At 34.7% G+C, this 12565-nt stretch overlaps 1 protein-coding gene across 5 annotated transcripts in view; it reads left to right on the top strand.

Annotated features, from left to right (window-relative positions):
* The first annotated feature begins 1107 nt into the window (after positions 1 to 1107).
* onecut (homeobox protein onecut) overlaps positions 1108 to 12565 on the top strand; it is a 203927-nt gene continuing 192469 nt past the window's right edge. For all 5 annotated transcript variants that reach the window (XM_022066777.2, XM_022066776.2, XM_022066779.2 and 2 more), the window contains exon 1: positions 1108 to 1184. The gene's annotated coding sequence lies outside the window, so the exon portion shown is untranslated. The remainder of the gene's footprint in view (positions 1185 to 12565) is intronic.

Raw genomic sequence — 12565 nt, 5'->3', positions numbered from 1 at the left:
GTTATTCTTATAACTAGAAACCTACACTCTCCTTCCGTATTCCCACTCATATCTTATTAATTTTATTGTCATTTACGTTTTCCTTTTTACAAATATTTCCCTATATAATTCTGCAGCGTTAGCACAATTCATAGATCTTTTATAAGCTACGTCTTCATAAACAATAAGCTGTTTTCTACCCAAAAAATTGTTCATTTGTTTCCTTATCCTGAAAAACTTGTATAGAATAAAAAAACATTTTATCCTGTACATAAAGGACATTCCCTGAAGAGGTGTGGAGTCGAGGGCAAAGCGGTCTGTATGGGGCTCATCCTGAATATTTCTAGGTGCACAAGAGATAAATAAGTTTAATATTGCTGGTATCAAGCTGTATATTTACAAAAGAATGTTCTGGGATTACAATGAAATTATGTAATAGGTAATGCTTTATGTTACATTTCATGTTTTGTAACAGTAATTTTCGTTACTTTATTTGTCGGTAAGTTATTGATATAATTTCAAGGAGAAAATTAGTCAAATTGGCAACATGATAACTATCTGAGAGTATAGTTGTATCTGGGTGGGAGAAGTTGAAAATTGATTTCTACATTGCGGCAGAGACTTTTGGATCCTGCTGTATGTACACTTTAACAATATCTTACAGCTACTTGCCAGAGAAAGTTACATTGTAAAATTACTGTTACCGATGTAACAATAATTTCTAATGTGTTCCTTTAGAAATGAAGTGGTGTGATTGGAAGGAAAACCCCAAATCTCACATGTCTAATGGGTGAGTTTTATTAGTTGTAGATTTAGACCCATTTAATTAGGGCTGTAATGTTAACATCGTAGTATGTACTGCCAATTGGAAAGACGAGTAAGAGTCGTTCGTGGTTTACTTAAAAGTGCCACCCCAGAATTCTCCTATAAGGGGTAAGGAAGACATTATGTTCCTCCCGAGATTCGAAATGGGAACCTTCCAATTATTATATTACAAATACCAACTTCATAAATTTTCAATGACGTTTGCGAGGGGAATGGTTGATTGTAAAATTCCCTCCCTCCTAAGGTCACACGTGTAAAAGACCTACGGACGTTCTGGTTCAGTTGTGTTTCATTAGTTGGTCACCCTGTAACGTATTCGTTTCCGGTCATATGTCGGAAGTTTCGCGCTGCACATGAAGATGTAATGTGATTTATGTCAGGTATGTAAGCAATAACAGAATGAAAACACTAGAATTATTGGAAGATATAACCAGGTATAAGCACATTAACAAGATGTAGCTTCATTGGCAAACGTTAATCCTAAATTGATAGGCATTTTAACGACAATAACGAAGCTTATATATCTAACAATTACGACTATTACTTTTTTATTACGGAAGAGGACGTTGTTTATGTTGGATTCCTTTGTATGCCTAATAAATAATGTGACTCAAATATAGTGGCGAGGTAGAGGGCGTAGATAGGTTAGAGTAGTATTATGGTGGAAAGGTGTAATACATGCTTGAACACAGAGATTTCACGTGCATTCTTTGACGAAGCTTCAGGTTATTTTACAGGCGAGTTTCTGTCATTAATGAACATGATGACCAACATTTTGTTTTGACAATGGAAACCACTTTAGAAGCAACGGGTCGTTTAGCAGGCGGGTTGAAAGATGGACGGGGGTCAACATGTGACACGCACAGATGTCTGGCAAGGCTCCATAGCGATTTGAGGAGAGAATTCTGCAAAGCCAGCAGGCAAATCCCCTCATATCATTGTGTTATACGCCTGTACGTTTAATGTTCTATACCTCATATTTGCATAGATATAGCCATAATTTTTGTCTTCCTTCTTTTAGTGATGTTCAGTGCTTTCAAAATAGCCTGAGAACTCAATGGGTTTCTTTGCATTTTATATTACCTTTACGAGGCACTCGGAGCCAGTAGACTGTAAGCAGTAAAGAGGGGTGGGGGGGATGCTCCGGACATGTTGAAGTACATGGATTCCCCTGAACTGGAATTATAATAAGACAAAATGTGGACTCTACACTCGAACACGTGTTATTATAAAGGAAGTCATTTATGAATTAGTTGTTTTATGTTGTGCGTTTCCAGTTTATTTACTGAACAGCAGGCTTTCAGTGTAATAGATGTTCCATTGTTGATAATTTAGTCAGTACATGGACTTTGTTGATCGTGGTTTTAAAGGCTCTTGTCTGTAATTGTTCGTGTATGTTTAAGGTAAATTTTAATTTATTATTCAATAATAACTCATTGGGTCCTCTGGCTTGCTTCAATTTACAATGATAAATCAATGAATCAGGTACAAATTTAGAAGGATTCCTTGCGCTGGATGTAGTATCGAAACTAGTGTACGAGTGATCGAAGGTCGTATGTACCTCAGATCGATCGATCGATCGAAGTCAACCGTGTTTACGCGTACTAATTATTATGCTGCCATTCGAACAATTATTTTAAGTCATATTTTTTATATAAAATGCCGCTTTCAAAATTAACAATTTTTTCTGAGCGTCATTATTTTTCGTCAATTTCATTTCATTTTATTTGTCAGTAAAGATCTTCAGTGAAGACCTGATGGGAAATTCTCGGGGTATTTTTGTGCTACGATTAGAGAGAGAAATGAACACCGAACTAGAAACAGTTAATATTTTTGAATATCGATCATTTGACAGTAGTGATTATTGTCAAAGTCTGATTAGGATAACCCAGACACTCACACATAGTTCGCCGATGCCAGGGTAAGTGGAAAAGTTACTTTTGTCATCTGTTGAATGAAAATGATTTTTAATGATATTAGGCTGACTGAAATACATACTGCAGAGTCAGTATCTCGGCCTAATTCTTCTGAGGTTGAGATTTCTGTTGAAAAGTTGAAAAATATAAATCGCCTGGTACAGATGAAATTCTAGCAGAACTTATACAAAGCTGAAAGTAATACATTACGTTCTGAGATCCATAGATTTATAATATGTATTTTCTGCTATTAATTCTAAGTATTACGTTTTTAATCATACGATAATAATTCAATTCATTTATTGAATAATATTTCACAAGTAAATGGGCTAAATAATATGCCTAAGTAATTTACTAATTCAATTTATTAATACTAAATAAAAAAACATAAAAAACTTACAAAATTAAATACCACAAAATATGGATAAAATGAAATATTCTAAATATTATAATTTCCTTGATTCCACAATAATAATTATTATTAAATAAATTGATTGAATTATACCATCACAATAGAAGGATAGAACATAATTTGAACCATCTTGTTTAACCACAAACCATTTTCACCAATCAGAGTCGTTATATTCGTCCGTCAGCTGGTCGGTTCAGTTCTGTACATGAGAGTTTAAAGTAAATATTTTAATGGAAGTAATAACAAAAATACGATTCTAAACGTCTTTGTATATAAATATTATTGAAATTATACAAGTTTCATGTGTTCAGTTTAAAGTACGATTTGGAAATTCACATATCTGTCACAAGGGTAAGTTTATCACGAAAATCTTCCGAGAACATTTACACTTTATTTTCATGCATTTTGAGCCTTCAATATTCCATTCCTCTATCTCCTAAGAAGTAAAAATTGTGGCTAAAATATTTGAAAATGATTTCGTATATGTATTACGTATGTATATATTTGAAATTCTCTTTTAACCAACTAACCGATACGACTACCAGGCTACACTGTGCAATAACACAGAAGACTTACATGCAACCGCGAGAACCAGAAATATCACTTAATTATATAAAAAATTGAAACACCGAAGTAAACATATTTAGAATTAATAATCATAAATATTAAATTTAAACTGCTACGCTGTACACGTGTGAATTCATAACTACTAATGAGCTTCATTATGAACAAGTGAGTATTGATCTATTAGATTACGCAAAATTGCTATGCGTCACTCATTTGTACGTATCTTGAGATATTTTGGGATTATCTTGATGTAAAATGTAATTTTCCCTACAAATATTTATTATTGTACAGAATGACTCATAATTTTGAGGATATGTTGTATAATAATACTGAAATAAAAAATCAAAATTGACTAAATATTGAGCTGGGAGAAGTCTTTATTTTAAAATATAATCGCTTTGATTTTACGTAGCACATGCTGAGAGGTTTTCCGTTGGAAATTTCTTGGTCGTTATTGTACTTGTATGTTGGAGGTAATCGTAATGGTTTATCATGATTCCGGATGCCGGGAGTTTACTCAGGTAGCAGAAAGAATAAAATACTTGTAATACGAGGTGATATGTACCTCGATTTTTGATATGGAATTGAAGATGTCTGCAGTAGCCTGCAAAATGAACTTGCACAAGATAGGAATGTAAGCTAATATTTCCCAACCGCTGGACATTTACTCGTCATATTGAACACCTTTTGTAAATCACTGAATTTTTATTTATTAGCTTGGTTCCTTATCAAGCAGTGAGTAAATTACGTTTTATTGATCTTTTATTTTGTGTAATTCCTGTGTTTTTAAAACGTCAAATGTCTGACTTACGAAAGACGCTATCTGGTGCAACGTTTAAGAACGGAGTTGCTCGGGAACAACAACAAATGAAAATGACGCTCATGAGGAAGTTAGGAGGAGATTAAATTCTGGAAATGCTTGCTACTTCTCGGTTCAGAATATTTTGTCTTCCCATCTGATTTCTAAGAACCAGAAAATTAAAGTATGCAAAACAATAATCTTGCCTGTTGTTTTGTATGGGTGCGAAACATGGTCTCCCACTCTGAGGGAGGAACACAGATTACAGGTGTTTGAGAATCGGGTGTTGAGGAGGATATTTGGGCCTAAGAGGGAAGATGATGGGGCATGGGGAAAACTGCATAATGATCAGCTTAAAAATCTGTACTCCTCCCCCAATATTGTCAGGGTAATTAAGTCGAGAAGAATGAGATGGGCTGTGCATGTAGCGCGCATGGATGGGGCAAGAGGTGTGCACCGGGTATTGGTTGGGAAACCTGAAGGGAAGACACCTCTGGGGAGACCTAGACGTAGATGGGAGGATAATGTCAGGCGGGATCTATGGGAAATAGGAGTTGAAGGAGACTGGATTTTGTTGGCCCAGGACAGGGTCCGGTGGAGGGCTTTGGTTAGTTCGGTGATGAACCTTCGGGTTCTGTAAGCCATCCAGTTAGTTAGTTAACGAAAAGTTGGGACCCGCAGTGCTCAGGCACTTGAAGAACGGGTTGTTCCCAGTATCCCAGTAATATACCGATTAAGGTATTGAAGGAAATTAGAAACTATTAATGTCTCACAGAGCAGGACTTACTATACTCCATTTCATCTTCAAAATTCCTCCTCTACAAAATGGTGTTGTCGTACAAATAATTTTCAACAGAAAGCCGCTTAAACACATTTCCCCGTGGTAAACCCCCGATCATTACTTTAAATTCTCACAACCTACTTCCGGCTATTCCATCAGTATTTACCTACAGTTACGTAAATAAACTTTGGATGGCACCTACATTCCTGTTCTTAAGGTTTGTAACTTAGTTTCCTTTGTGTTCGTCATAGAAGCCTTTGTGGGCGTCTGCAAACAAGACACTTATCGACTTTGGTATCTCACAATCGACTAATCGAGTAGTATTATTTCAGTTGACACATCTCAAACTCTACATTCAGTAGTATATAAGCCGGTCTTTTTCATATTTTTACCATTATTTTTACGGTCAGCTTTATAATTTTGCTATTGTTTATTAAAACGTTACTATATATAAGCATTTAAGTCTTTACCATTTACACTGAAAATGTAGACACATGAAATTCTATTATGTATCTATTTTAATAGTGGTATTTGAAGTTTATCGTATCCACAAACACACCTCATGAACACGACATGCTGAAAAATGTAGTTTTTATATAATATAACGTTTTAATAATGTTTTTATGCATTTATCTATCCTGGGCCTGTTTGAAATACGTATTATTTACTTATGGGTACATGCATTTGTATGTGGAATATACATTGAGGTTAGGTTACTGCACTAATGTGGTCTTTTATTATCGAACAATCGATTTATCTAAACGCGTATGTCAGTCATCATTTCAAACTAGAAATTGAGGTTAAGGACACGTAAAGGTGTGGTCGCATATTTTTAAATGGATCGTAATGGACCGATGTAACAGAATAGGCTGTTCCGTCATTTGATTAATGATTTCCACTTTCAACTGAAGCTGAGTCTCGCTGTAGACGCTGTTAGGTATTTCCTTGGTGCTGTGTGTTTTGAGAACCATATCGAAAAGTAATTCACTACATATGTCAATATTGAAACTATTTTTACAGAATAATAATAAAATTTTAACAGTTGTTTGATTTGTTGCGTAAACTTTCGTATCCACATCGTTTTATCGTCATTGAGTGAACAGATAACGAAGATAATTTAGTCTTCTGCTATTACGAAATAATACGTTTCCATGATTGATCCGAAAATTGTTACGTTTTTGAATTTTTTATTTTAGTGTTTCCCATATTTTATTATGTTTATTCCTACATTATTTCCATACTATTTTTTCTTACTTGCTGTAGGAACTTACTGAAATGTTATAATCGAATTTTTGGTTGTTACTGCAAATTATAATGAACATTTTTAAAAAATTTTAATGTTGGCACTGAAGTTCTGTGAAGGACTGAAATATAATTTTTGTCACGAAGCTACTTTAAACAACAACATTATTAACAAAAATCTGTAAATTATTTTCACTATTCTACGACAACTACCTGTTCAAAATCGTGATATTGAAATTAATAAAACAGATTTTAATATTCATGAATGTGTTAGTTAAAATGTTTTGTTGCTGTATTTTACTTCAGTTTTAAATTCGTACCTAGTATTGTCTATCTTTTTCGTGTATGGAATACATAAGTGAATCTGCTTGTGACCGAAAATATTGGTGGGATTTTGAAAAGGTATTATTAGGCGCGTAATTATAATTCTAATAAATTTAGGTGGTAGTGGATACGGGCATTTTTTAACTTATTAAATAATACACGACATTTATTAACTTGTTAATTTGATAAAAGTATCTTGTGATATTGCATGTATGAACCAGAACAGATTTTTCTACGACGATAAGCATCGTATCTTTGTTTTATTCATGAATATTGAATTTTTTCTGTTGCTGGTACAGAATGACCCATTTAAAACATAACCCAAATCATAACATTATCTGTGAGCTTGAGTGATATTAATATAACAAGACAAGCGAGCTGTATGCCTCGGCTGGTTGATTTATAGTTTTATGATAATGTTTGCAGTGCAGTGTCGAATGTGGAAAAAATGACAATCGATATAAAATAGAAGGAAAAAGAAATAATCAAGAATTCATCTGGACATCCTGAGGACGAGAGTCAGGATAATATTATCATTTCAAAGAATGTTTTACTTATGAAGTAAATTGTCGCTGGCGTGACTGGATTCTCTCTGCATTAGTTTATAGACGTGCATTCTGTGAGATGGTTCTGTTCGTTTGTCATTTTCGATCCTTTGTCTGTTTACGTTTTATTTCGATCGCTGCGCTAGTTACGAGACTTTTCTGCACAGCCAGCGCTACCCGTGGTAGTATTTCGAATTACATGGAAGTAATCGATACGTGAGGCGACGTGCGATTCGTTCTCTGGTTGTATGAAAAATCAATACTTCAGCGTCTGTGGTCCCTTCTTGCTTCATACAAAATCCATGTTTCCTGACTATTCGTAAGTGGTTTCTGTTATCAACTACACAGCAGTAAAATTACTAGCGGAGTACGAGCAGGTTACAAGAAAATCGATTTCTAAATGGGATAACCAAGGTATCCTATCGTCGTGTCAACTCTCATAGATGCGTACTAGAGTCGAATCCCGAAAGAGTTAACACGAGTTTCCTCAGGCTAACCAGAGAATTTCAGAGTGCAACTGTTCCTTTACATACATAACAGGATGGTACATTACATCCTGGCCGAGTGCTTAGCATCGTCTTCGTACGTAGGAAGTCGCAGGTTTAAATCTCGACCCGCACATCGGCTGTTCAGACAAATGTAGACGCCTTAAATTTGGCCACGACCACTTCCTCCGTAAGAATTATTTATTAATCCTAAAATTCGACGATGTGAATTCTGAGCTACTAACAGGGTAGTTTAATAAACAATGAATAAATTAAGTTTCCTACAGTGATCTTGTCCTATTTAACGACGCTTTTTAATTACACGGATTAGATACTTAGGACACGATTAGTAAAGAAAGGATTTATGTCCTTTGTATTTTATAGTAACATTAGGACAATTCATTTTACACTTTAATTTTTCTGTAATTCCAAATTCTTTCTTTATGCGTAATAACACCGTTCTTGATAAGAACCTTGAGATGAGTAAATATTTAACCATTTGAAACCGAAGCCTGCGTAAATAATATTTAAAAGTACAGTCCGTACCGCAAAGAAAACTCCACACTTCACCATTACATCGATCTGTTTAACACTGTTGAAAGACATACTCCCTAAAAAATTAATGAAAATACAGACTTTTTACCACAGTGTTTTAAGACCACGTCTAGCTGTTCAACCCTCTTCTTTGAGATCTATCATAATAGTGTTTTCCTTTCATTTCTCCTCGTTTCAAATGACTTGCCTTGCAAGGGATTTTTTCCACTGATGTTCTTTATTCATTTTTGTCTATCCCCAAATATTCTCGGATGTTTTGTGAATCATTAAGGAATCAGGATTCCTTGAATTGAGGCTCAGACCATCACAGATATTCCACATACTTTGGAAAATGCAAAAAAAAAAAAAAAAAAAATCCTTTCTCCGAGTGGTATTCGAACCCACGACCCAATCGTGATCGGTAAAATTTTACCCGAATCACTAAATATCTTACTTGTAGCTTTAATTAAGTATACTAATCTTAAGGTGTATTATGTATTACAGATAAAATCGATAGTCTTTATTAATAGGTCTATACATTGATCTATAGTTTGTATTGTGCATTATTCTTCATATGGCATTCCTTCTCCGAGATGACAATCAGAACTAGTAAAGTATTCTATTACATTTTTAATAAACATTTTCCAGGAGACCGTGAGATACGAAACTCAATCACAAATGACAAGCCGTTTCAACTGAACAGTGCCTTAGAGCTCTGTACATTAAATTCAGTTAAAAATCACGATGTTAGCGTTTCAAGAATAATTTTTTTGAAAATTATATTGTGATTCGAAATAAAAATTCTGCTCTTACATGTAACTTCTTCGTCCGGACAGCCATTTTATCTTCCCAAGCAACTAAATTGTACACGATGTAAGTTTATTAAAATTAAAATAATTTAGATGTGTATTCGAATTCTGGGATACGAATAAAATATATTTGTATAATAGCAAATATATGTTAATATAAAAACTCGCAAGTATGATTCATTAATTGTCTGTTGTTTGTGGTGGTGATGAATCATCATGTTCTGTAAAACTACGGATTACAAGAATGCCTGTTGACTGTTCGGGAAATCCTGTGTTAGTAACCCAGTTCCTTAGTTACGCCAGACTACGCACTTAGTAACCTTCGAATAAACCTGTTTTGTCATCTGTGTCATGATCTAATTTTTGAAAGACAAATCAACGAAAGATACGCTAAAATTTTTCGAAATTAAGAATTGCAATTAATTGTTCTTAAATACAGAATTCATCTTGCTCCCACTGAGGCATTCTGTGAGACAAAATATTTGACAGAATACAGCATTAGGGACCCATAATCACGTGATGATATTTAGATTTAACCCTGTGTTATAATAGTGCAGCATTCGTAATTATCGCTGAAATACTATCTAATAAAAATTAAAGGCATCTCTCTGAAAATGTATTACGTAGTATCTTAATTCTTAACACTAAGTTTGTAAATTATTTTACGAAGTTAATCTTTGTCGTTAAAAACATTCTTAATTAAAACACATCTCCTTACAGAAAACAGTAAAAAAGCAAAGCTGTCCCACTATACGCCATGTAGGCGTTTGGGGGGAGAGATGTATAGCTCCTACTCATTCTTAAACTCGTCACTAGATGGGGTGAGTGATTAGCATCACGCCCCGGCCGTGTTACGTTTATATTTTATAAAGATGTTTAAGCGTAATCTGTTCCTAATTTCTTCATATTATGAACCTGTGGAATTTGACATTACTTTCCGAACTGAATCTAAACCAGTTTTGTTTTAAACCATTTAAGATACTAATTATTTTATTTGTACATCACAGTTAACTGCTTTGTCTTTACAATAGACCAATTTCGACACTTATATGGGAGGATAATAACGGTTGTTAAGGAAATATTGTGATTTATGATGTGGGCTGGATAAATCAGACTGAGGACATGGTTCATAGATGGAGTTACGTGAACACGGTAATAATTCTCTGGGTTTTATAAAAGAGGCGGGAAATTTCTTTGCTAGCTGAGCGACTGTTGGGAAAACTGCGCTGTGGAGTTATAACAGTTTAGTTTGGTGCAACTGGGCAGAGTGAGACACGTGTCATCTCGGCTCAAAACGCTCCGAGACACTTTCCTTAGCGAACGCGACAGACTTGTTACGTCAGAAGGTGGAAAGAAGTGGGGAGAAAAATGCTGACAGGGAACTTTGGAAAAGGGGAAGAATGAGAGGGTGGGGGAACATGTAGGGGTTAGCGATATTAATTACGTGGTAACATCGAGTGTGGTTAGGTACTGTACAGAAACACACAATCCATGCTCTACGTCTTATCTTTGCATTTTAGAATCGAATCTCGCTTGACCTACATCGACTGTGTTTCTGTGTTGTTGTTTGTTTCCAGTACATCTACACGAATGTTACTGTTCTATTAATCTATTTTAAAGTTGGTTTTTATCGGTAATTCTCCCACTTCAGGCTTAAATCAACTTTTTAACACAATTCGGACGAAATATACCCATACACTTTAGGTTAAAGCATTTAAGACAAGTAAATAATGACATGGCGGACGCGCGAAACCAGCTTGATGGTAATAAATAACGAATTATCTCAGCAGGAATGTGAGAATTTTTGTACAGATAGGCCTTAGTATTTGCTCGGTTTTTAGAGTATCTTACCCCATACGGAATTCTGTTTGGGATATTACTGGAAATGATTCAGTTTAAACGTATTTTATTAATTTTGACGTTTGTTTTTAAATTCTACAAGAAACCCAAAACCCCACATGAAAATGCATATTTATTCATTGTAATTAATAGGAACATTGTCTGTAAGCTTTTGACACAAATATTACAAATTAACATTTAATTACATTTTTATACGTTTTAGAATTTTTTTAAAATTTATTTTCCAGAGCGTGAATCATTTGTAGATGCCGTGTTTAATATTTTTCAAGGGCGCGTGGATGGAAAGTATGTTATTTAAGACACTTTATCAACTGCATCTGTTATTGATGTCGAGAGGGGGTGATTGCATTCGGTGAATTTGAAAGGATCGAGGAGGAAGTGATCGTGGCCTATTTTAAAACTTTTTTTGGATGATCTGACGTGAGACCTCAGTTAGGATGTCTGTGTCCTGACTGAACTGACATCTCCCGAAGACTTGTTGTATCGTCATTTTATAACAGTGTTCTTTAAAGCGTCGAACCTGGCCGGGCATTATATTTATTATTTCTGGGATACAATTCATTAGTTTTTACATACGTGTTTGAATATAATAATATAATAATGATGGAGACGTGTTTTTAAGCAGAAAGAAATATCTCGACCTTGTTTTATCGTCTTTTTAGTTGCATTAGCCTAATACAGATTCCCTGCTCTAAGAATATTAACATTTTAATTTAAGTCATTGCATTCTGGATTAATTTCTTATGAGTCCTTCCTGTCGTAGGGTTACACGGCTTTAGAAAAACGGCTGGTCTTAGAACATATTCTCTCTTTTTTACGTATTTTAAATTGTGATTCCCTTTATGTATAAGATCGCACAGCAGCCTTCCTGAGACGTGTACATTTTACTTATACTCATCGTAACAATTTATTGCTTTGTGTTAAACCAACAAGTTCGAAAATTGTACTGCGTATCGCAATACACATAATTTCCTCATGAGTTTTTTGAAACGTGAATTTAAGTTTGATAGCTCCCACTTTGGAAACCTGATCACAGCCATTTTATTTATCTGCCATTTTGTTATCACTACTATTAGGATATTCAAAGGTACGATTTTGATGACGTTCAGAAAAGTACAACCCACACACCAAATTTCATCCAAATCCGTCCAGTGATTCAAGCCTTAAATTGACTGGACAGACATGACGAACTCATAATGCGTAATAAAACCTCGCTACCTCCATATTTAACAATCTCAAGGTCACGTATTAGTGCGGTAATGGCGTGTGATATGCGTGAAATGCATTTTGTGGAATTTTTTATGTCATGATAGCAGTTACGCTCTGCATAGCCTCAGTAATTGAAACAGAATAGTTGAAAGCCCAAGAAAGTTACCAGAAGAAACAAAGAGAAAAATAGGTTAGTCTGCTAGGTTATTTTAGGTTGGGTTAGGTTAGGTTTGGTTGGGTTAGGCTAGATTGGGATAGGTTAGGTTGTTAGTTGTCAA

The sequence above is a fragment of the Zootermopsis nevadensis genome, unplaced genomic scaffold, assembly GCF_977971745.1.
Source record: "Zootermopsis nevadensis isolate Lab colony 2312 unplaced genomic scaffold, Znev_1.0 Znev_ptg000023l, whole genome shotgun sequence".
Classification (NCBI taxonomy): Eukaryota; Metazoa; Arthropoda; class Insecta; order Blattodea; family Termopsidae; genus Zootermopsis; species Zootermopsis nevadensis.
The sequence above is the reverse complement of the archived record's forward strand: the minus strand, read 5'-3'. Positions and strand labels throughout refer to the sequence as shown.